At 43.4% G+C, this 23,879-nt stretch overlaps 1 long non-coding RNA gene across 1 annotated transcript; it reads left to right on the top strand.

Annotated features, from left to right (window-relative positions):
* Positions 1–2,369: 2,369 nt before the first annotated feature.
* LOC104667497 lies at positions 2,370–22,413 on the top strand. Its single transcript, XR_748685.2, has 2 exons — positions 2,370–2,937; positions 20,280–22,413. It is a non-coding gene; the product is annotated as an uncharacterized LOC104667497 (long non-coding RNA).
* Positions 22,414–23,879: the final 1,466 nt, after the last annotated feature.

Genomic DNA, 23,879 nt, shown 5'->3' with positions numbered 1-23,879 from the left:
GTTGGATTGGGACTCCAAACCGGGTAAGACAGTGCTCTTGTCAGCAAAGAAGATTCACACTCCTTCCACATTCCTCTCTTTCCAGCATCTTTTTTTTTGAGATGGAGTCTTGCTCTGGTCACCCAGGCTGGAGTACAGTGATGCGGTCTCGGCTCACTGCAGCCTCCCCCTCCTGGGTTCAAGTGATTCTCTTGCCTCAGCCTCCCGAATAGCTGGGATTACAGGCACCCACCACCACACCCGGCTAATTTTTATATTTTTTAGTAGAGATGGGATTTCACCATGTTGGCCAGGCTGATCTCGATCGAACTCCTGACCTCAGGTGATCTGCCCGCCTCGGCCTCCCAAAGTGCTGGGATTACAGGCATGAGGCCACCGTGCCAGGGCTTCTTTACTGACTTTTAACTCTAGGAATTTATTTAATTTCTGTGAGTGTCTGTCTGCTGGATTTTTGTCTGTGAAATGGAGACAAATACCCATCTTATAAGCATTAAATGAGATAATGCAATATAAGTTTTATAAATGATGTTTAAGCTCTTCTCCATCTTCCCCCCCAACAAAATGAAACGAAAATGATACGTATTTTGGTTATAAAAGGATGAGGCTGAATTCATATATCATCCTGGAAAACCTGCCTCAAGATTTTAGAGTTTATTCCTCCCGAGGCAAAAGGCAGCGGATGGAGGTGCTTACAGCTGGCAGCATATAGCTATTTAAATTCTGGCTCCAAGCATCCATTTTCCTGTTTCTGGAAAACTATACTAATGACCCCCAGGTGTCATAAAGGAGCCCTTAGGAATGCTGAAGTCGAGTTAATTGACTGGAACGGGATAATGTACTTGTTAGCAGAAACCAGCCAGGGCTGAGTTCCTTCTGTTTATTCCATTCGAGTCTAGCCCCAGTTAATGGATCCAAATAATTTTGGATTTCTTTAAACAGAATTGTCGCTAACTGACATTATGCAGCTTTTAACCTTTTATAAAAACTTCACAAACAGGTTACTTACTCCTTAATACAACGTGGGATGTGTTAAGAGTGCCCTTAACTCTTCTGGTCACTCTTATGCTTCCTCCCTTCAATCCATCCACCTCTTTTCAGCAGATGCTGGAGTGCCTGAAGGTATGCTCAGAGCCCACTCAGATGCCTGGGTCCACCCCACAATCCCAAGGAGCTCCCTTCTAATGGGAGAGAATCTCACACAAGGAAATAGTTTTGATGTGGACCCCTTGAGAGGCAGAGTAATGCAGTGTACCAGGTTCAGAGATTTGGGGACAGGAAACCTCAATTCAAATCCTGGCTCTGATATTTTCTAGCTATGTGAACTCTGGCAAGTTTTGACTCTCTTGGAACCTCGGTTTCCTCATTTCTAATCTAAGAATAATAATAGTATCTGCTTTTTAGGGTTCTTAGGAGGATTAAATAAGAACATGTTGGTATGAACAGTGTCTGGTGTATAATAAGTGCTCAATAAATATTTGCTTTTAAAAACGTTATCTATAGTAGATGCTCAAACAAACCTTTTGGGAACTCAGCAAGATAAGCAACAAAAACCCTCAGGGGAGGTCAGGAAAGTGACTACATCTGCCTGGAAGCAAAATCCTTTGAGCTGATCTTTTTCCGTCCATGAGCACATGACCAAGGAAAGGAAGCTATATTGTTCTTGACTGCGAATTTGAATTTGCAGTTGCACATTCCAAAGGCCTTGTGAGTTCTTTCCAGTTTGGGAAAAGGAGCAGCTAAGGGCACCCATGGAAACACTTACTAATTGTATGACCTTAGGCAAGTCCCCCTAACCTCACCAAAGATAAAATTACCCCATCAGTAAAATGGGAATCATAAAATTGAGATAATAATTCGGGCTACCTGCTATGATTTCTGTGGGATTAGGGGATGATGCACGTGATACATTTAGCAGAGTGCCTGGTGCCTAGTAGGTGCCCATTAAAATTTAGCTATGACTGTTTCCTTTAGCTGACACACAGGACTGCCTTGAATGTTCACATTTCCAGAGAAAGGTGCTCGGGAAGATTTCTCAGTGTTCCGCCTGCCAGGTTGGTGCTCACTTCAAGCAGTCAGTTTACAGTTCAAAGAATCCCTTTGTTCAAAGGGTGAGCAAATCCAGGTCTCGTGTATCTGCAGCAATGAAACAAGGGAGTTTTCTCCCTAATCTTCACCCCAAAGGCAGAGTCTCTCTTTTTAAATGCCTGCACACATGTTATTTATTTATTTTTGGTTAACGTTTAAATTGAGGTTTTGGCTGAAACTCAGCCCGCGCGCACTTGAAAAGCCAACAGGCTCATTGGGCAGCCGACAAAGCTCTCGGGATTTCCCCGCGGGGCTGCGGAGAGTACAGACAGGAAGCCTGGGGACCCAGCGCCTGACCAGAACTTCCTCGGGGGAGGCTGCAGGGGAGCAGGCGCATCCTGCACAGAACGCTCTAGAGCGCCACAGGCCAAAGCAGCAGCCTGCTCCCGACACGTGCTGCAAGAGGGTCCCGACCCGGGGGTCTGTACCCTGCACGCATGAGGAGGGAGGTGGAGGCTTTCCCCTCAGCCCCCGGAGAGAACCTGCCCCTGCCAGGCTGGAACCTTCCATTCCGGCTCAGCCTCTTCCTCCCTCGCTGTGCCGAGGAGGGATCTAGAAGGGACTTTCCAGAGAGGGTTAGCGTGCAGGGTGTGGAAATGGAATAAAAGCATATGCAAATAGGTCTTAGCTGCCTTCCTCTACCCCAGCAAATAAGAGTCTTTCTCCAAGACGCTTGACCGCTCTTCCTTCCCTGGATGGCAGCAGCAGGGCCGATTGGAGTGGTAAACCCTGGGCCGGAAGCCATGCCAAAGGGGTAGGCAGGATGGACAGGAGACAGTAGCACAACGAGGAGGGGGAGAACGGAGGCTGAATTGGAAATGATAAAATAAAATGAAATTTTAGGAGCTCGCTGTGAGTATGAGCTGGGAAAAAATAATCATTGCAAGCTGATTTATTATGTACTTACCTTCTGTTTGAGAGGCAGCAGGCTTTTGTACAGTGGATTATTGCAGAGTAAATGGCACATTAAAGATATAATCAAGATGTTTAAGGCATACTGAAATGACATTAGAATTAAAGTAGGTGAGAGACTTTTGTCATGGTCTAGAAATATAAAAATGTCAATGACTTGGAGATATTTCCAGTGCTTTAGTAAAGATGCGGCTTCATTTCCAAAGGGGACATATTTTTAACCTTTTGTTATTTTCAGAGTGGGGTGGGATAGAGTGGGGTCAGGAAGTGGTTTAGAATCTCTATGGATGATAAAATAATATGCTTTAAACCCTGGAGTTGTAGACTGTGGTCTCTATTTAGCAAATCATAAACTTTCTTGCAGTGACAACAGCATGAAAATATTGCACAGTAAATATGGTGCTCTTAGGAGGTTTCAGGGCTGGAGGATTATGGCCATAACTTTTTGTTTATTGTGTTCCTATTCTCAATCTCAATTTTGTCTTGTATATTAAGAATTTTTTTTAAGTTTTCTAATTTTTTTAAAGAATCTTTTAGATACTGAACCTGACTTGTATACTAATTGGCAAACAGTGTCACTTTTCTTTCTTGATGCCTTGATGGGTTTAATTATTGTATTACTGTATTTTCTTGTCATTTGAGACCTTTATATTCAGTGTCCTTTCTTTCTTCCTTTTTTTTTTTTTTTTTTAAATATGGAGTCTGGCTCTGGCACCCAGGCTGGAGTGCAGTGGTACGATCTTGGCTCACTGCAACCTCCGCCTCCTGGGTCCAAGCGATTCTTGTTCCTCAGCCTCAAGAGTAGCTGGGATCACAGAAGTGCGCCACAACGTCGGCTAATTTTTGTATTGTTAGTAGAGACAGGGTAAACCCTGTCTTGCCATGTTGGCCAGGCTGGTCTCGAACTCCTGACCTCAGGTGATCTTTCCCCTTCGGCCTCCTAAAGTGCAGTGTCCTTTATTTCATTTGTGTGCCCCGGTTCTGCTTTGATTTTGCCCCAAACCATTCTGAGTATAGCGCTCTGCTGACATTTTATCCCTGTTATTAACAATGGGCTTTTGGACATAACTGACTTATCTTTATTTGTTTTTGTTATTGTTTTTAAAATCATACTGCTGTCCTTATGCATGGTACTCCTTGGAACAGATAAGCAGCAGTACAAGAAGCTCTTTGAGAGAGAGAAAGTGGACTCTGGTGAACTCTGGGGTTCGTGCCGGTTGTTTGGAGTTGTTGGACTGTTAGCTTGTGGAGTGGGTGGTGTTTCATCTTCAGGATTCTGTGAGGCCAGGCCTGGGATGGGGCTAGGAGCTGACTGGATGGCCCCTGGTGATGCATTCCTGCGCCCTCTTCTCATGTCTAAATTCCTAGAGTCCCACTTTCTCCAAAGGCCCTGCGGAAATCAGACACATGCACTGCTTCAGTTCGGTGTAGTTTTAGGTTCTCAGTGGAGGCCTTTAGGCTCAACCTGTAGTAAATATTTGTTTTCTCTGGCTGTCAGCAATTTATAGTCTTGGGTGTGGTCCCTTAAAGCCAGCTTTTGGGCAATTTTTTTTTTTTTTTTTTTTGAGACAGAGTCTCGCTCTGCCCCCCAGGCTGGAGTGCAGTGGCACGATTTCGGCTCACTGCAAGCTCCGCCTCCCGGGATCAGCCATTCTCCTGCCTCAGCCTCCTGAGTAGCTGGGACTACAGGCGCCCGCCACCGCGCCCGGCTAATTTTTTTTTGTATTTTTAGTAGAGACGAGGTTTCACCGTGGTTTCCATCTCCTGACCTTGTGATCCGCCCGCCTCGGCCTCCCATAGTGCTGGGATTACAGGCGTGAGCCACCGCGCCCGGCCGCTTTTGGGCAATTTTTGAATTGCAATGGGGATTCCTCCTTCTGATTGTTCTACAATCTGGCAAACGTTTCTTATTTTGTTTCGGGCTTCAGTCTTATTTAATAACAAGAGAAAATCTTCTATTTTCAACAATAACTTACAAATTATTTTTATGACTTACACTTTGTAAAGCATTTTTGTCATTTCATGTAATTCTTTCATAAAATTTGTAAGATTGGTAGAAACAGTATAATTAGCACATAATGGAAACTTATTAAATATTTGTTAAATGAATGAATTAAATCCATTTTACTGCTGAGAAAATTGAAACTCAAAGAGATCAAGTGATTTATTTAAGGCTCCACTTTCCAGTAGGGACTCGCATCTGATTTTTCCCATTCCAGATTGACTCTGATATAATATCTTACGTACTATTTGTTACTCTTTCTCCAAGATCTTGGAAAGATCCTTTGATTCTCTAAGAAAAGATAATAGGACAATGCAAACGTGTGGATACACCATCAAAGGGGGTGGCTGAGGGCTGTCTACCTTTTTGTATAGTTCTTTCCTAGGTTCCTGACTCTGCTAAAAACTTATATCCTTAAGGATATGACTATTTAGATACATTCCTTGTTGGAGATAAGAGCACAAGTTCATTGCTGAATCATGGTGTATACATACAAAAAAAAAAAGTGTGCAAGTTCATGCGGAAAAAAATGACTATCTTGAATTTTTAATATTTTTTGGAAGTTTGAGCATAAAACTCTGCACATCTCAGGGGAAGTTAATTTCAGAGCTTTGGATGTGGAGCTGAATATTTTATCTAGGTTTGTCTCTTGGGGTACTGGAGGGAGTCATGCGGTGCCGCCATTTTGGGGTAATCCTGGTGTGTAGCATTCAGTAGTCATCTGGCCTACAGTCGTCATTATCAGCTGCCCCTACTGCTGGAGGAAATGTCACCCATATCAGTTCAGACATTAAAATAATAAGAAAAGAGCCAGTTGTTCTAACCAAACCAAGAATTAGGCCTAAGGTCACACCCATGTACCAATAACATCCATCAGCTTGCCAGAGACTTCCTTTAACCGGGGACACCAGGAACAGAGAGAAAGAAGAAAAATTTCCCTGTTAAATCTGAAGCTAATTAGAGAGGGATGCCAAATGGGTGTTCCCCACAAGGGCCTTTCCCTTTGACTTCTGTAACCCGAGATTCAGTTTTGGCTCTGGATTATTTCCCAGAAGAAAGCTGCAAAAACAACTCGGGTTACTTCTTTACTAAACTGATCCTCTTTGCTGCTCCAGTGTGCAATTGTATTGCCACACAGATAGTCTCAAACCTGTCAGTCTTTTTTGCAGTTGGTTTTGTGTCTCATAGGACTTCCTCAAGTGAAGATTGTAAATATTTATTTTTATATTTACTTTTGAAACATCTATAGTTTTTGTTGCTATCACATTGTTTATTTGCATTTAGTTCCGTCATCCATCTGAAGTATATTTTTGTGTATGATATGAGACAGATCTGATGTTAATGTTTTCCTCTTTAGGTACTAGTTTTTCCTCTACTTAAAAAAAAAAATAAAATGTTAGCATTAGGATCGTTTTAGATTTATAGAAGCATTGCATAGACAGTACAGAGAGTTCTCATACACTCCACTCTCCTGCTTTTTGATTTCTTCCTCTGCTTTGAAAGGATATTTTTACCTGGTCCTAAATTACGGCACGTACACAGATATCTTTCTAGAATCTCATTTTTATTCTATTGGTGATTTGCTATTTCTGCTCCAATGTCACATGTTTAATGATTATTTCTAGAGATTTCATAGCTTTTGCTAGGAAACCTGAGCTCTCACAGGACTTTTAAGAGGTCAAATTCAGCCTTCAGGCAAGTGAAATAATATCAACCCTGTAGTTGTTGCTGCTGAGGTAACCTGCCAGGAAGTAACACACCTGCTACATAGGGAAGGGAGGTGATCACTGGTCACCTGCCCTTTTCTCTGGGCACAAGTCTTGGACACAATAGCAAGGACCAGGCTTTGGAGTAGAGTTTCTTCACCTTAGCACTATTAACGTTTTGGGACTGAAAGTTCTTTGCTATTGGGGGGTACTGACCTGTGCATTGTAAGATGTTTATCAGCATCTCTGGCCTCAACCCACTAGATGTCCCCCAACTCATGACACCTTGAAATGACAGCCAACTCATGGCAATCAAAAATATTTTCAGACACTGCAAATATTCCTAGGAAGGTTAAGCCTTCCCTTCCACTCCCCCTGCCCCTCCAGTTGAGAACCACTGCTCTGGAGCCAGCCTGAGTGTTAACCTTGGCTCTACTGTTTAGTAACTGTGTGCCTTCATTTTGTCAATGAAAAATAGCCAAATTCTGTAAAATATTTGAAGAGATATATTCTGAGCCAAATTTGAGTCCCATGGCCTGTGACACAGCCCTCAGGAGGTCCTGAGAACATGTGCCCAAGGTGGCCCAGGTGCATATTGGTTTTATACATTTTAGGCAGGCATGAGACATCAATCAAATACATTAAAAAATACACCAGTTTGGTCTAGAAAGGTGGGACAACTCAGAGTGGGGGCTTCCAGGCTATAGGTAAATTTAAACATTTTCTGGTTAATGGTTGAGTTTGTCTAAATACCTGGGATCAACGGAAAGTAATGGCTGGGTTAAGATGAAGGATTGTGGAACCCAAGTTCTTATTTGCAGAGGAAGCCTTTAAGTACTAGGCTTTACAGAAGATAGGTTGTAAAATTTCTCCTCTCCCTCTCTCCCTCTCTCCCTCTCTCCCTCTCTCCCTCTCTCCCTCTCTCCCTCTCTCCCTCTCTCCCCCTCTCCCCCTGTCCCCCTCTCCCTCTCTTCCCCTCTCCCCCTCTCCCTCTCTTCCCCTCTCCCCCTCTCCCCTTCTCTCCCTCTCCCCCTCTCCCCTTCTCTCCCTCTCCCCCTCTCCCTTTCCCGAGACAGAGTCCCGCTCTGCTGCCAAGGCTGGAGTGCAGTGGTGCGACCTCGGCTCACTGCAACCTCCACCTCCCAGGTTTAAGCGATTTTCCTGCCTCAGCCTCTGGAGTAGCTGGGGCTACAGGTGGGCACTACCACACATGGCTCATTTTTTGTATTTTTAGCAGAGACAGGGTTTCACCATGTTGACCAGGCTGTTTTTGAACTCCTGATCTTAGATGATCTGCCCGCCTCAGCCTCCAAAAGTGCTGGGATTACAGGCAAAAGCCATGGTGCCCGGCCCATAAGATATTTCTTATCAGACTTACAGTCTGTGTTGATGTTAATGCCGGAGAGGTATAATGAGGCATGTTCGAACCCCACTTCCCATCATGGCCTGAAACAGTCTCTCAGGTTACATTTTAAAAGAGCCTTGGCTGAGGAGGAAGTCCATTCAGATGGTTGGGGTTGGGTGGTGGTGGTGGTGCGGGGGGGCTTCACATTTTGTTTTTGGTTTACAATTTCTTCCTGTGTAAAATGCTAACAATAATAGTGCCTATCTCCTAGGATGTTCATGAAGGCCAAATGAGCTAATTAATCACACAAAATGCTCAAAACAGACTCTGGTAGGAAAGACCTGAGCTGAATGTTAACCATTACATTATTTTAAAAAATCCTTTACATTTGATCTCACTCCTGATTATCCCATAGACTTCCCATTTTTCCTACATCTCCATATCTTCTCTGCCGTGGAGCAAATATGTTTAAATCACAACAATATGTACCAAAACATTACATGTCTATGTTAATGAAATGGAACTCTATTTTCAGGGCTCCGTAACTGCTGATTAATCAACTCCCATGATAAACTCATCTGAGTTGTGTGTGAATTTTATTTGCAGCTGCAGAACAGCAGTTCCAGTTAGTTAACAGGCCTTTAAGTGACAATCCACCTCTTCGGAGCAGGAGAAAGGCCCAGAAATGATTTTCTGAGCAAGATGGTCATGACAGTGGGGAAGATAAAAATCTAGATAAGGAGAAGACTGAGGATTTACTTGATTCATTAACTTGATGGCTTTGGGAACGCCGTGTTCATTTGCCGTTAAAACACACCATCATCTTGCAATTCAGAGGGGGATGGATGAAGACTCGCCTTCTAGCAATTCATGTTACTTAGTCACCCAGAAATTTTTTGTTTTGTTTTGTTTTGCTTTTTGTAGCAGCAGCTACTGTAAAACCAATACGTTTGTTATTAAGCTTGCCTGAGAGCCTTTCTCCCGGGGATGATTATTTCTAGTGCATAAGAGCTGGTTGAGGATGGCAGGTGTAGGCTATCTCTGCCTTTGTCCTAAAGGCTCAATTGCTTCTTCCAATGAAACCAGAACTTGGTTTGACGAAGAGAAGGAAGTGCCTTGGACTGAGCAGTGGGGACTGGAGACAGGCTCATAGGTTTGATGACCTTGGTTATGCTCACTTAATTCACTTAGTCAATACAGCAGGGTGGTTGCAAGCCTGAGTTCTGGAAGCAGCATGATTAAGTTGAAAACCTAGTTTCTTAACTTGCCAGCTCTGTGGCCCTGGGAAAGCTGCCGAACCTTTCTGAGCCCAATTTTTCTCATTTATAAAATGAAGTTGGTTGTAGTACCTACCTCACAGTTTTATTAGGAATTTTTAGTGAAAGAATTAATTTGGCCTCACACATAATAAGCATTTATTTAATACATCTTAACTACGATGATAACTATTATTATTCATTTGCAAGCTTTCCGTGAGTCAGGCATTGTAAGGATAGAGGACACTTTTAGGTCAAATAAGACATTTTGGGTTTCTGAAGAGTTTATTCCCTGGGATTGGAAGGAGAGGATTGTTTCCACAGAGGTAAGCATCTAAGGCTGTGGACATGGGGAGGGAATTGGATACGCTTTTTGGGAGGTGGTGACCTTTATGGAGGGACTTGTCCCCAGAGACTGATACCTGAGTAACTACAAAGGGAATGGACCCCAGACATTCCCTTTGTATGGGCAGAGCCCATTCACATAGAGACAGAACGTCAAGACCATGGAAACAGGTGTGTGAAACTTAGAATATTCTCCCCAACCCCAAATAGAAAACGGTTACCAAGTTTGAAATGTATAGGCTGGAAGACCAGAGAGAAATGTATTGCCTATTTCTGCTTAGTGAATCTAGCCCTGAGTTTCTGTGACTTTAAGCATGTTTTATGCCAGGCATCTGATTCCCAGCTGACTGGGCCCCAGAGCCTAGAGGTGCCCAGCACAAGGTGTATGGGTTGCGATTATTTGTTTGGCTATTTGCGTTTAGTAATGTTTCTTTTCACCTTGCAGGAACTCACCTCATGGTTATAAGGGGAATTTGTTTTACAGAAAGGGCTAGCGAAGTTCAATACTGGAGGATCACCTTACAGCTCCTTCTTGGCAAAAATCTGTTGATCCCAAAATGTTTCCATGCTTGCTCCAGCTTTCCTCCTAAGGTGGTGCAGAGATCTAAATGAGATAATTATGTAGACTATTTAAAAAATTTTTTTAAAAATAAAGTGCTACATTAGGTACTACATACTTTTTTTTTTTTTTATAGCCAGCATATAAAGCAATTTGGATGTATCTCCTTTACATCTTTTGAGAATGAACGGAAAGACCAGGATTAATTTAGCTTTGAAAGGGTATTGAATTTGTAAAGTTGTACTAGGTCTCTCCTAAAAGCCTCACATATTGAAAACCCATTCCTTTATTCTCACTCTGTATAGCAAGAGCAAAGTGCCACAGTAGTATTTTTTGGGGTGAGAGCTGGCAAAGTCATATTTACAACAACTTTTGGGTTCCTTTATAATTTTCCCTCATATGGTGAGAAAAATACATAAAAGGAAAGGGAGTGAATTCTTGAAAATGGAAGCAAATAGTTTCTCTGTCACAATGCACTATGACCAAATGAGGTATGGGATTTCTTTTCATAGGACAAGTTACGCATTTGCCCAACAGAGTTACATAATAGGACTGTGTCTTAAAAGAGAATTCAGTTTTTTATTGATCTAATGCAACTACAGTTTTCCTGGGCTGTGGACTGGGGAAATGATGATAATGGATGGAGCAGCCATGCTGACAAATGTAAATGGTCAATGTTTAAAAGACCTTCATATTGCTCTTTTGTTCCGTGTTTTCTGACTGCAAATCTCATGAAGTTGACAAAATGGCTCATAGCGCAAAGTACGTCCTGGTAAATAGGAGGCAATTACTTTGCTGTGTTGCTCTGTCCTGTTCCCCATTCTGGCTGAGGAATGGCTCTGTGCAGTTTAAGTTTGTTTTGGCCTGGCTGCTTCAGTAGCACGGGAATAAACTAGTGCCTTATTGGAGATATAGATTCTGAGGAACTGGAGGTTCGAGGGTCTGGGTGACCAGGGACAGGTGGGGGTTGGGGGCAGTAAGGGGGCCAATGGCTTACCATTCAGATCGTCACCACCCTGATGTCCAGCTTTCCGTGCAATGCAGTGACTGGGAGCTTGTGGGAGGTCATCTGAAAGATACTGTGGTCTTCCAAACATAATATGTCAGTCAGGCAGAGGATGGGAAGATGACTGAGAACAGGAGGGGAACTTTCAGAGGGCAGAGAGAAGGAGTGGTTAATCATAATAAAAGCATAGAACTTGTTATTATAAAATAATTACTCAAGAAGTGTTTTCTAATTGTCTACCAGGTATGATGCACTGCTGTTGTGGGACAGGGTTAAAAGAGGCGGAAAATGTGATATCTGCCTTTGAGAATTTCACAGTCTCACAGGACTTGCACCGGTGGGTGCAAGACCCCACAGAATAGCATGTTAAATTGCGTGATCAGATGACAGATGTGTGGGATGATATTTTACTCTCCTCCCAGCTGTTGTCCACACCCAACCAGAATATTTAAAAAATACAACCTGGATCATATTCCTTCCCCGTTTCCTCTGTCTTAGTTAAGGTCAACTCCATATTTCTCAGCAAGGCCAACATGAATCAGCTCTTGCCTGCCTGGGCCTTCCTCTCCTCATACCATCCCTGGTCTCGTCATTGACCTCAGTAGAGGGATCTCTCTCCGTCCTCACAAGAGTGCCTGGTCACATCCCATTTGTGACTGTTTGGACATTCCGTTCCCTGTGCCTGGGACTCCCCTTTACCTGGTCTTCACCAGACCACTCTCTACTTATTCTTCAGGGTTTCTCCTTAAATGTCATTTCTTTCCAACTACCAGGTGCTTCCCAGAATCTTCAGCTTTTCCACCGGTTGCATTTATCACATTTGGACTCACTTGTTTGTGTGATTATCAGTGAGATTTCAGTCTCTCCTGTTTGGTGATCTCCGTGGGCCATGCTGGTCTTGTCTGTGCTGCAACCCCAGGATTTGGCACAGGCCTGACACACACAGCAGGTGCTCTGTAAGTCTGTGATGGGTGAATGGATGAGCACGGCGAGTTTCCACTGGGTCAGTACAGTTGTCTTTTCAAAGCACTTTGTTGCTCGTCCTGGAGTCCTTGGTATGTTGAACTTAGCATCCTGTTTGTCTACCCTCACACACTCATAAGCTTCCAGAGGGCAGGGATTGAATCATCATCACCTTTTCATCTCTAGCACCTGGTTCACATAGTCACTCAGTGCAGGTTGTAGGATGAAGGAAAGAATAAACGAATGGAGCGGGCCTTATCTGGATTTTAAAGCTTGCCTGGGGAGGAGGATGGAGAAAAAGTGATTTCAGGGATCCAAAATAGCAGTGGGAGCTGGGATGCAAAACAAGAGTAGGGTTTTGTTTTGTTTTAAAGTTGAAAATCTGCATTAGAAAAATACCAGATAGTCACCAGACACAGCATGACAGGATGTACTCATGCTACAAAGATGGGAGGGTTGAGTGGGGGGAGGCTTGGAATTTCCCCAGCTGAACTTTATACCTTGAATGATGTCTGTCTCTAAGAGCTTGCTGCTCTCCTCAGGAGTTTTATCCATTCAACACATTTTTATCAAGCACCTATTCCATGGGGAAGATATGCCTCCCCTCGAGGAGCATGAAAATTGGCCCTTAAGGGGTGAAAAAAAACTTACTCTCTTTATGTGTAAAGCACAAATATACACATAGTATATGTAGACATGTATCTGTAGTGTTAACATTTCATAGTAGGGGGGATTAGGAAAAAAAATGTCTGAAAAGTTTCCTTAGAAGGATGATAATGAAAAAAAGATTGAGAAACGGACCTACTCTGTGCCAGGCATTCTTCTGGTTAAAGTGCCTACTCCCATGAAACTTTCGCTCTTACGAGGCAGAAAGGCAGTAAACAAATAAGTAACTATAACCGTGAACTAATAATAAATTCTATGAGGCAGAAAAGCAGGCAAGGGGCTGGAACATTTGAGGAATGGGTGGGGCATGTCTGTGGTTCCTTTAGGTAGGGTAGGTGAGGGATGGACTCTGATGAGGTGACGTTTGAGAAGAGTCTGGAAGAAGTAAGAGGTGAACAGTGGAAATATTTTGGGAAAGACCCTTCCAAGAAGAGGTAATAGCTTGGTGCAATTAAGAACAGCAAGGAGGCCAGGTGGGCAGGAGTGGATGGATGAGGGAAGGATGGTAGAAAAGGAGATTGGAGGTAGAGTCAGGGGCCGGATGACATGGGCCTTGTAGGCCATACTGAGGGGTTTGGGTTTTGTTCTCTGTGTGATGGAAAGCTGCTGGAGAGCTTTATGCAGGGCAGTGACGAAAGATTTGATTTATCTCTCCTTTTTTATTTTTTGAGACGGAATCCTGCTCTGTCTCCCAGGCTGGAGTGCAATGGCATGATCTCGGCTCACTGCAACCTCCACATCCCAGGATCAAGCAATTCTTGCTTCAGCCTCCCGAGTAGCTGGGATTACAGGCACCCGCCATCATGCCCAACTAATCTTTGTATTTTTGTAGAGACAGGGTTTCACCATGTTGGCCAGGCTGGTCTTGAACTCCTGACCTCAGATGATCTGCCCGCCTCGCTTTCCCAAAGTGCTGGGATTACAAGCGTGAGCCACCGTGCCTGGCCTCTCTTTTTTTTTTGTGTACTTTAAGTTCTGGGATACATGTACAGAAGGCGCAGGTTTGTTACCTAGGTATACATGTGCCGTGGTGGTTTGCTGCACCCATCAACCTGTCATCTAGATTTTAAGCCCCACATGCATTAGGTATTTCTCCTAATGCTCTCCCTCCTCTTGACCCCCACCCTCCGACAGGCCCTGGTATATGATGTTCCCCTCCCTGTGTCCAATGTGTTCTCATTATTCAGCTCCTACTTATGAGTTATCTTTTAATAAGATCTCTCTGACTACTATTTGGAGGGTGGACTGCAGAGGCAGGAGTGGAATCAGGAGACCTCACTGTTGCAGGTCTCCGAGGTGGGAGTTGATGGTGGCTTGGGTGAGGGTAAACAGTTAGATTCTAGGTGTACTGTGAAGGCAGAGCTTGCCGGACCCGCAGAGGGATTGAAAAAAAGGTCTCCTTTCTACCAGCTGCTGGCCTCTCTTGTGAAGGCCAGGCTGAGTACGTAGTTACCTAGCATTCTGCAGTTACTTATTTTTCATCTGTATATCTTGCCACCTTATCTAGTCTTTGAATTCCTTAAGGGAAGAAACCATTTTTATTTATGTCTCCAGGAGCCAGACAGTGGGGCCGAATGGTTAAAAGTGTTAGTTGTATGTGTTAGGTTGATGTTTTAACTGCTTAGCTGCTGCTCCTCCTCCTTCTCTTCTTCTTCCTTCTCCTCCTCCTCTTTTGTAATCAAGTGAGGACGGCAATGGCATTTTTTTTTATGGCTTTTGAGAGTGAAGTGAGATTTGCGTGAAAGTGCCTGGTTGGCTGGTTGTGATGTCTCACGCCTATAACACCAGCACTTTGGGAGGCCGAGGTGGGTGGATTGCTTGAGCCCAGGAATTTGAGACCAGCCTGGGCTACATGGCAAAATCATCTAAGTTGGAACACTTTTCCCCTTCCATGTCTTGGTTTTCCTTCATGTGAAAGGGAAGGCGACGCTTACTTAAAAAAGTGGAAACTCTCAAATAATTTACGTTGTATTCTAAGTGTAAAAGGTCACGTTGAGGGTGATGGAGAAGCCATTACATGTCACTTGAGGGAAGTGAGTGTCTCTAGTGAATCATTATGAGTAAACGGGTTTGGTGCTGCAGCATGAGCAATACAAAACGTTTATATAGTAATCACCAAATTGTGTGGATCCAACCAGAATAAAAAAAATGCCTGAGCTTTGGCTTTGGGCCATGACTGAATGGGAGCATGAAGCCTGGCATGGAACAGAAGGAATGAAAGGCATGGATGTAGCACAGCGATAGACATAAATAGATGCAAGTTTAAGCAGAGATGAAAATGCGTGGCTGCCGCTTTTTCCCTCTGCACTCACGGCAGGCTCAGAGCTGGAATTAGAACTCTGGCAGCAAAACTCCCAGAGCCTGTTGTCTAAGTGTTACACTTTGCTTTCTCCAGATATACCCAAATGTTACCCCAGAATCCTACCGGTAGATTAATTCCCCCTGGCTTCATTCAGATAGTGGGGTTCAGGTTTATTTTACAGTTGCCGTTCATTTGTTCACCCACTCATTCATTTGTCCACAATTTAAACACTACTTTTGTGCATCTGCCATGTGCCAGGCACGGTTAGGCACCAGGGATCCTAAAACAATCTCGGCTTGGGACTACATTTAGTGGAAGCAACACTTCTTGTTTAGGACTATCAGTGGTGGGAGGACCCAGGGTTTGTGTGTTTGCCACAAATTTAGTGGTGCCCTTTTCTGTACTGAACCAGAAAATCTTCTAATTGGTGAAGAAAATCAGCAACAATCTGAAAAATAAAATATGGCTTCCTATACTTCACCCTGGACTGGAACCTGGGCCACCTGCCATCATTTTCTGACCAGGCTGATTTAGCTATTTGACCTTGGGCCTCAATTATCACTCATGTTCAAGCAATGGTTTCTGATACATTAGTTTACTTTGCTCCTTCCAATACCTGATTGGTGAGAGAGGACCATTTCTAAGGAGGTCTCTGATGTGTAGAGAGGTTATATGACCTGCCTAGTTCTCACAGCTGGTAGGAGAAAAGCTAGGGCTAAAACCCAGTTCTAACTTCTGTCACCATTTTTTTTATTTTGAGACAGTCTCACTCTGTCACCCAGGCTGGAGTGCAGTGGCATGATCTCAGCTCACTGCAACCTCCACCTCCCAGGTTCAAGCAATCCTCCTGCCTCAGCCTCTTGAGTAGCTGGGACTACAAGTGTGTACCATCATGCTCAGCTAATTTTTGTATTTTTTAATAGACATGGGGTTTCACCATGTTGGCCAGGCTGGTCTCAAACTCCTGACCTTGTGATCCCCTCACCTTGGCCTCCCTAAGTGCTGGGATTACAGGCATGAGCCACCGTGCCCAGCCTATCACCTTGTTTTTATTATCTCATCATGGTGTCATCTTAATGTTTTTAACTTTTCAGTTTCCCCATCTTTAAAATAAGGAAATTAAACTGTGTGGTTTGTAAAAGTAAGTTCCCTCCCTCTCCTCTCTCCCTCCTTCCCTTCCCTCTCTCCCTCCCTCCTTTCCTCCCTCTCTCCTTCCCTCTCTTCCTCTCTCCTTCCCTCTCTCCCTCTCTCCTTCCCTCTCTCCCTCTCTCCTTCCCTCTCTCCCTCTCTCCCTCCCTCTCTCCCTCTCTCCTTCCCTCTCTCCCTCTCTCCTTCCCTCCTTTCCCTCCCTTCATTTTCTCGCTCCCTCCAGTTCCTAGACCAAACTGAGGGTCAGGCTGCTATTTCTCGGGGCCCAATAACGAGATGCAGATGAACTGGGGAGGAAGATAATTTTTATTTCTGTAACCGGTTACAGGGAGAAGGCCAGGAAATTATCACTAGACCAACTCAAAATTACAAAGTTTTCTAAACTATATGTCTACATGTAAGTGTGCATTCATCTAAAGACATTAGTGATTGATTTCTTTTAATCTATAACTAAGGTCTGAGTCCTGACAACCTTCCTTTAGAGCCTCAGTAAATTTACTTAATCTAAATGGGTCCAGGTGCTGGGGTAATTACTTATCTTGTCTACTGCTAAATCAGGGAGGTTCAGGGGGTTCCTTTAGACCCCCAATAAACTTGTTTGTGGAGGCCTGGAGAGTTTCTTCAGACCCCCATTAAAACTTGTTTAACTAAATGGGTCCTGTTAAGAATTCCTTTGTTATTTTGTCATGCTTTAGTGTCCAGGCAAAACTCTTGGTGGGCTTTTGTTGCATTCCAGCCTTTGTATAAGGGCACTGGCTCAATCAGCTTTTAATGTCTACCCTAGTTAGTCAGTCAGTGCTGGGACAGTTGTGATGGAAGCCTGCATTATTGAGACCTAGCCTCCCTCCCTTCCTCCCCTCTTCTCTCCTCCCCTCTCCACCTCCCTCCCTTTGTTCCTTCCTTCCATCCTTCCATCCATCCTTCACTGGAGTTTCTACTATGATCAAGACATTATGCTAGAAGCTGGAAATAATGTTACATAAAACACATGCACAGACTCCATTAAGAAAGTTAAAAAGCCACCCAAAGAATGGGAGAAAATATTTGCAAATTATACATGTGGGACTTGTATCTAGAATATATAGAGAACCCTTACGACTCAATAATAAAAATACGAACAACTCAATTACAAAATTGACAAAAAAATCTGAATAGACATTTCTCCAGAGAAGCTATACAAATGGCCAGTAAGCACATGAAGAGATACTCAAGATCATTAGCCATCAGGGAAATGCAAATCAAAACCATAGTGAGATACCACTTCACACCTACTAGGTAACTATACTCAAAAGATAGACATTAACAAGTATTGGCAAGATGTGGAGAAACTGGAACCCTCATACACTGCTGGTGGAATTGTAAAATGGTGTGACCGCTTTGGAAAACAGTCTGGCCATTCATCAAATGATAGCCATAGAGTTAACCTATGACACAGAAATTCCACACTTAGGTATACGTCCGTGAAAGGAAAATAGATCTCAGGACTCCCAAAATCACTAAGCCAAAGGTAAGTCAAACGGAAACTGTATTAGGCAAACCTGCCTCCCATTTTATTCCTATGCAAGCTAGCTACAAAGATAAAAAAGCTACATACCTCCCTCACAATTTGCCCACAAGGAAATTCCTTGTGGACAAAGGACAGAGAAAATTCAGTCATTCCTCTGCTCATGTGAGACCAATGCATGCCTGATTGCTTCCTCCGCCCTATTATTTCACTAAGCCAGACTAAGGCATAAGTGACTATTCCTCTACCCTCCTCTCACATGTAAATTGTGTATTCAGTAAAAGGCTAGCCAGAGACCAAAACATGCAACAGTTTGTCTCGCATCTACCTATGATCTGGAAGCCCCCAACCTCGCTTCTAGTTGTCCCACCTCTCCAGACTGAACCAGTGTACATCTTACATATATTGATTGATGTCTCATATTTCCCTATAATGTATAAAACCAAGCTGTGCCCCGAACACCTTGGGCACATGTTGTCAGGACCTTCTGAGGCTGTGTGACAGGCACGTGCTTAACCTTGGCAAAATAAACTTCCTAAATGGATTGAGATCTGTCTCAGATACTTTTGGGTTCACACATCCATGAGAAATGCAAACATACGTCCACACAAAACTTGTACCTGAGTATTAATTCATAGAAGCATTATCAAATAGGCAAAAGGTAGCAACAACCCAAATGCCCATCAGCTGATGAATGGATAAATAAAATGTGGTAGATCCTTACGATGGAATATTATTCATCCATAGGAAGGATTTACTGATATGCATTAAAACATGGATATATCTTGAAAGCATTATCTTAAGTGAAAGAAGTCAGTCACAAAAGGCCACTGATTATATGATTTCATTTATATAAGATATCCAGCATATATATAGACAGTAGATCAGTGATTCCCCAGGGGTGAGGGAGGGGAATGGAGATTGAATGCTAATGGTTATGAGATCTATTTTTGGGATGATGAAAATGTTCTGGAATTGATTATGATGGTTGTACAACTCTGCAAATATACTAAAAAACCAATGCGTTTTTCACTTTAGATGAATTCTTTGGTATGTGAGCTATAACCCAATAAAGCTATCATATACTTATTTTATTTTATTATTATTTTTTGGAGATGGAGTCTCACTTTGTCACCCAGGCTGGAGTTTCATTGTGCAATCTTAGCTCACTGCAACCTCTGCCTCCCGGGTTCAAGTGATTCTTCTGCCTCGGCCTCCCAAGTAGCAGGGACTACAGGTGTGTGCCACCATGGCTGGCTAATTTTTGTATTTTTATTAGAGACGGGGTTTCACCATGTTAGGTGAAACTTGAACTCCTGACCTCAGGTGATCTGCCTGCCTCAGCCTCCCAAAGTTCCGAGATTATAGGCGTGAGCCATCACACCTGGCCTATATACATATTTAAAAAACACTAGCATGGTCTCTGTGCTTGTGGAAAACAGTCTTGTTGGAGAGATAATTTTAATCAAATAATTATATAAAATTATCTAACAATTACAAATTATAGTGAAGGAAAAGAATCCCATATTATGAAAGAGACTAGCTGGAGGCTAATGGCGGGGCGGTAGGTAAACATTCAAGTGCTCTTACAGAGATCCCCAAGTAACAGTGACTTAAATAAGGTAGATGTTCCATTCTTGCTGATCTATCAGTGCAGGTGTAAGCAGTCTAGGGTGTATATGGAAGCCTCACCATTTTGGGGCTCTTCTGGCATGCTGCTCTGCTGTTCCCTGGGGGGCTGCACTCATTTGCATGGTCCACAGTGGCTCTCCACCATGCCTACAGTCCAAGCCTGAGAAGAGGGAGGGAAACAGTACAAAACTCTCCACTCCTGCTCACATTCAGCACTTTGTCACACCAGGCGAGGAAACAAAGTCAGATGTCCATCTGTTCAGATACCACTTAAGGGTTCTATTAGAAGAAAATATATATTGGGCAAACAATTAGCAATCTCTGCCATAGATGGCCTCTCTGAGGAAGTGACATTGAAAGCAAGAACCTCGGGATAAGTTGATGTTAAAGAGACGAACGAGTTTTCCAGGCCAGGGGGATGGCATATGGAAGGGCCATGAGGCAGGAAAGGCCAGCTACCACATTTAATGATGCTTAATGATGTGCGTGTCTACCGTGCACATCCCTTCCAGAATTTTTTTTGTTTTAATAGAGTTTCTGTGGCCCAGGCTGGAGTACAGTGTTGCAATCATAGCTCACTGCACCTTCCAATTCCCAGGCTCAAGTGATCCTCCCACCACATGCCACAATGCATGGCTAATTTTTTATTTCTAGTAGAGACAAAGTCTCTCTATGTTGCCCAGGCTAGTCTTGAACTCCTGGGCTCAAGAGATCCACCCACGTCAGCATTCCAGACTGCTGACCTGACCCCCTCCGATGTTTATAACTCATGAGTACCAGGACTAGGCGTGGTACTGGGAAGCAGCTGCATTGGATTTACCAGGCTTTTCACTCTTGTATTTTACAGGGCTGGGACAGGCCTGGACTGCAAGGAGGGGTCTTTGCACCATCTCTGAAAAGCCTATGTGTATCCTCAGCTTTGAGAACTGAATTCCATGGGTTGTGTCAGTGTCAGACCTGTGAAATTCAGTTCTTCAGCTGGGATATCTCTGTCATCGTGGGCTTGAGGACACTGGAGAGAGTAGATCATGGAGAACTTCAGTCTGCTGAGGAGCTTGGAAGACTGGAGACAGAAGGCAGAGTCTCAGGCTTTGGAGGAATAAGGAGTGTGGGTTCCTGTGAGAAACACTCATTTGATTGTGAAAAGACTTGAATTCTATGCTAAGCAGGGTTCCAAGTAGCTAAATGAATGATCTCAGCAAGTCTCTCTTGCTGCTGCTGCTGCTGCTGCTGCTACTCGTTTACATTTATTGATTACTTAACGATGATTCAGGTACTGTCGTAAGTGCTTTACATGCTGTTATAGGAGACTCTTGGGAGAAATCTCTTTAATGAAGCTTGAGACACATGGCATTGCCATGCAATGATTTTTTTCCCCTTCTTCACGGAATCAGAGGGAGTAACAGAATGTGACAATGATTCTTTAGCATGGACTGCTGAGGCTTCTGGTTCCTTTTTAAGATCTGTGGTGAAAGAAGATGAGAAACATGGGTATGCCCTTCTTTTGGTCCCCCTCTTCCTTTATTTGAATCTTTACTTCCTTCTATAAATATATTAGGGCTACATTGTCCCCTTGTATTTCAAACAAGGCAAAAAGAGGTTGTAATTAGACTTTACTGCAATCCTCAGTTTCTCCACGGAACAGGAATGTAAAGGTTTTGAAGGCCTCTCTATTTGCTGACATGGTCAGCTGGGTGCCGTGGACCAAGTCCTTCTGTTGCCCTCCTCTATCACCAAGTAAGCTAGGTCCATTCTGAGGCTCAGGTTTGCTGTGATGATGACCACTTTTAGGCAGAAAGTTAGAGGCCTCACGAGTGCTATATAGACTTTATCAGGCTTTAGATTTGATGGGGAATAAGGAATGTGATTTGTCTTTTGGGAACTGATTTTTGATTCATCATTGTCTCTTGGTGTCCTGGAATTTCCATGTCATTACAGTCTACTGAATGAAAGAGTAACCTGTGCCAGAGGAGAGGCGGGTGAAAGACTCCACAGCATGCTCATTCTCAGTCTGTCTTCTCAGTGACACCGAGGTTTACTGAGTACCCACTATGTGCTGAGCACTGTGCTCAGGGCTTTGTATGCATGATCTCAGTGAATCTCACCAAGCCTCATCTGGAAAACAGGGACAAATTAACAACAGGATGGCAAATTAAAAAACACGTAACCATGTTCTACAGATGCAAAGGGGTGCTTGGTTATTATGAAGGCCCCCTGGCAAGCGTGTGGGACATGGGTGTGTTCTCTGGGTTGTACTGATCAGATCAAGGACCTCCCCCACCCTTCTCACACTCTGCCCACTTCCGCCCTTTGCTTATCAGACCCTTAGCCAGTGACTCATTCTAGAACCAGAACCTTGGTGAAATCTCAACTGAGATCAGAGATCGGTGTCTTCAGTCCTAGACTGATGGAGAAAATCCAGAATGTATACTAGAAGCTCCAAGTGCTCTGGGTTTCACCTCGTCCGTGCTGTAGATACTGACTTTGGCTCAGAACTCCGATTTAGTACAACAGGCTCATTTTAATTTCAGGGGCACTATTCCTGAAGCAAACCAAATAAATGAAGTATGGAATTCACAGATACACACACACACATTAAAAAATTAACCTGGTGTATCTGTGAAGAGTAGGCAGAAATTCACTGTATAAAAGAATGCTTCATTTCATAGAGAATTTGTGTTAAGATTCCATTAGATAGTACATTTCTCAAATATTTTTGAGGTTGTATTTGCTTTGTCAAAACTTGGTTTATGTAAGTGGAAAAAGCATGTTGCAAAATAACTTGGTGTCTATGATTCAGTTTATGTAAAATAATAAATCCGTGTAGGAATACTTGTGTTGAAAGATGTACATCGATTTGTTAACAATGATTATCCCTGAGATGGTGGGATTTGAGATGTGTTTTTCTTTTTTTTTTATACTTTTCTCTGTTGTTTGACTTAGAACATGTTTAGTTACAATAATAAAGTTATTGAAGACAATATAACACCCAATTGTGATGAGTCCAGACAGTACTCATGCTGTGCATTTCTTAGACAGTATGTTGTACAGGTGGGTCATGGAGGAGTGGAGAGAGAGCCCTGATTTGTTGTCCCATGAAGAAGACAGACACAGGATAATACGTAGTGTGATTCTTTTTTTTTGAAGAGGAGAAATGTGTGTGTGTCCATGTAAGTGTATGGATGTCCAGTGGGTAGTGGGTGTTAAGATTACAAGTGATTTTTTTCCTGTCTTCCTTAATTATGCTTTTCTGCCTAAATAAAAAAAGAGCACTCTCCAAAAATCCATCCATGTGTGCCAGTGGTTTTAAATGTGTTTCTTGGACCAGCAACATCAGTATCACTTATGACTTTTTTTTGAGTCACTTTGTCACCCAGGCTAGAGTGTGGTGGCACAATCTTGGCTCACTGCAACCTCCGTCTCCTGGGTTCAAGCAATTCTCTTGCCTCAGCCTCGCAAGTAGCTGGGATTACAGGCGCCCGCTACTATGCCTGGGTAATTTTTGTATTTTTAGCAGAGACGAGATTTCGCCTTGTTGGCCAAGCTGGTCTTAAACTCCTGACTGCAGGTGATTCGCCCACCTCGGCCTCCCAAAGTGTTGGGATTACAGGCATGAGCCACCACGCTTGGCCTGGGAATGACTTTTGGATTAGCCAACCAACCTGTGAACTTTTTAGAAATGTAAATTTTCAGGCCCCACTCAAGACCCCCTGAATAGAAAACTCTAGGGGTAGGGCCCAGCAATTTCTGTTTTACCAACTCTTTGGCTGACTTCTATGCACACTAAAGTTTTAGTACTGACAGGGTCAATCAAGGGACGTCTCCATTCCCTTGGAACTGAAATATAGCTGACATTGACATGAAAGATGCTGGCCCACTCCTACACGTATGCATGCAAGTATTCCGCAAAACTTATTTCTGAGAGATGAACAGCAGGACCACAAAACTTCAAGATCGTTAAAGTGATATTTCCACCAGTGAATAGTAGATCTTTAGGTTTTTAATGTGCAAACTTTAGGTGCATAAAACCACCTGAAGAAGTTGTCAATTAAGGCAGGCTCCTGGGTCATACCCCTGACCCACAGACTAAGCATTTCCAGGGATCTGTCATTTTAACCATCCCTCACTTGAATGTCATCAAGGAGGTCCTAGGACAACACTTAGAGCAACTATTCTAGGCTTTTTCAAATGCTGTTTTTCCCCTCCGTACTGTTATGTTTCTTCTTTCCAATTCATCCTTTCTCTTCCTGTTGTGAGTGATGGGGTCTCAGAAGCAGATTAGCCATCCTTTCTTGCTCTGTGCTTGGGAGAGAATAGCTCACATGCTGCTAGAGAGGTGCCTTGGGAGTAATAATAAGGATAATGGAAGTATTGATTTGCCATCCTCCAATAACAGGGGAAGGTCATGATTTATCAGCTCACATTAATGGGACGAGGTGGAAAGTTG

The sequence above is a fragment of the Rhinopithecus roxellana genome, chromosome 3, assembly GCF_007565055.1.
Source record: "Rhinopithecus roxellana isolate Shanxi Qingling chromosome 3, ASM756505v1, whole genome shotgun sequence".
In the NCBI taxonomy this organism is placed as follows: Eukaryota; Metazoa; Chordata; class Mammalia; order Primates; family Cercopithecidae; genus Rhinopithecus; species Rhinopithecus roxellana.
Note: the sequence above shows the minus strand (reverse complement) of the source record. Positions and strands in the feature narration are given on the sequence as shown.